The sequence below is a fragment of the Theropithecus gelada genome, chromosome 2, assembly GCF_003255815.1.
Source record: "Theropithecus gelada isolate Dixy chromosome 2, Tgel_1.0, whole genome shotgun sequence".
NCBI lineage: Eukaryota > Metazoa > Chordata > Mammalia > Primates > Cercopithecidae > Theropithecus > Theropithecus gelada.
In genome coordinates, this window is record NC_037669.1 from 95,808,947 (window position 1) to 95,810,939 (window position 1,993).

Here is a 1,993-nt window from a genome sequence, read left to right on the forward strand (position 1 = left end):
TTTTCGTAAGAAATCAGTTGGAAACCTTTCCACGGGGTCAAAACAAATTTAGAGCAGTGCTTCTCAACTTTAATGCATGGAAGGACGACTTGGGGTGAATTGCAAAAACCCAGTGCCTGAGCACCACCTACAAGATTCCGATTTAATCAGTTTGAAATGGGGTAGAGAATTGCATTTAAAAAAATCTCCCCATGTCTGCAGCCCAGGCATGGCCAGTGTGGGCAGAGCACCCCAGCCCTGGGAGCGCCCTGGTGGAGCGGGTTGCTTGGCACAGAGGAGTCAACTGGGCCTGTGGTGGTGGGTGAGGGGCCAGGCTGGAGCTGTGGTGGCAGAGCTGCGGGGTCCTTCATGAAGAGAGATTTGGGGGCGCTTCTATCTCCTCTGCACAGTTGATAGTTTGGGTAGTGAAGACATGGCTGACAGTGTCAAAACCTTTCTCCAGGACCTTCCCAGGGGAGTCAAAGACTCCATCTGGGGTATTTGTACCATCTCCAGCTAGATGCTCCAATCCAGCAAAAGAGAAGAGCAGCGTGGAAGAAGGGCAAGCAGTGTCCTGGCACAGAGAATACCCCAGGATATAGAGTGGGAGCAAGAGAATGAGCCAGCAAGTGTAGTAGAATTTTCCAGTGTTGCATTTGGGATGATGGAGTGCTCTGGTTCAGTCTACTGTTGCTTTATCGAGTGTTTATTCCTGGGCTTCAGTGAGTAACAGAGTGAATTACTTATGATCCATCACTGTGTGGAGATGCTTGGTCATGGCTGGAATTTTTCCTCATATAAATTTCCAGGGCTTTTGGGGTGCTCCCCTTGTTCATGCCTAGCAAAGTTGTGAATGCCATTTGATTCCAAGATACAGCTGACCTGGCATTTGAAGCATCAGGGAGGAAGCCTCACCCATTCCCTAGTGTCCACAAAATAACTGCTGCCATGCTCTCCACTCTTTTGCTGCAGGTTCTTTTCCCCATTCAGGGAATGTCTGTGAGTCTCTTTCCCACCCATCTTGTTGGTCAGCTGGTTACTCTCCAGCATTTTTCTTGTCTTGACTCATTCTACTGCTTCAAATATGGTTGGTTCAATAAAGGAATTGAAATGTACCAGCGGTTGTCTAACTTAGAGAGGAACTCGCTTTACTACTTTGGGTTTGGTTTGCCGTTGGCTTTTCTCACAGCAATGCAGTCATCATATATTATCCATGACTCTCTTTTCTCTATCCTCTTTCCTTTGTTCATTATCAGTGCAATAAGGCAAAGATCCCCAGCAAAACATGCCTCTTCGAGTTGCATCTCTCCTTCTTGGTGGTCTTCTTAAGCAACAGACTCTTCCACAAGACAGTCTCACCTGCAGTCTGCCTTGAGCAGCTCAACCTCTGCAGAGAAGTTCCCTTCACCACATATATCTCCACCTAAACTGAAGGCTACTGCAGGCCTGAGTCACCTGCCATTAAGGGGATGGGTGGGATTGGAAGGAGGCTTTTTTCCCAGTTCACCTCCCCCTGCCAGGGAAGGCATGATTCATTCTGCCAAGGGCCCTCTGCATAACCCCTATCTGAGGAATTGAAATTTTTTATCTCTGGTGCACATAAGGCAGAATCTTCCTGACACCAGTGTGTGGATTTTTAACATCACTGAGAGTTGAAAGGACCACCGTTTTTTTAGTGTTTTTTTTTTTTTTTCTTTTTTCTACAGCTATTTTTTTTAGCATTTGCCAGTCCCTATGACTGGACAGATTTGAATATTTTGTTTTTCTCCCTGTGCCATTTACCTTCCCACCTTTCTTTCCTGCCTTCTACCACCCTTGGGTGAATGAAATTTGTAATTCCAGCTGTTGCATTTTGTGGATTTGTTATCTTTGTTGTTTTTCTGTGAAGCACAAACATTGGATGTGGGAGGTAAAGTGTCCCAGTTGCTCCTGATCACTCCCTTTATAGCCATCACTGTCTTGTTTCTTGTAACTCAAGTTAGGTTTTAGTCCCTCTTGCTGCACTGCCAAAAAA

The 1,993-nt window shown here is 46.0% G+C and overlaps 1 pseudogene; it reads left to right on the forward strand.

Moving 5' to 3' along the window:
- Positions 1-412: 412 nt before the first annotated feature.
- LOC112619509 lies at positions 413-1,308 on the forward strand (annotated as a pseudogene).
- Positions 1,309-1,993: the final 685 nt, after the last annotated feature.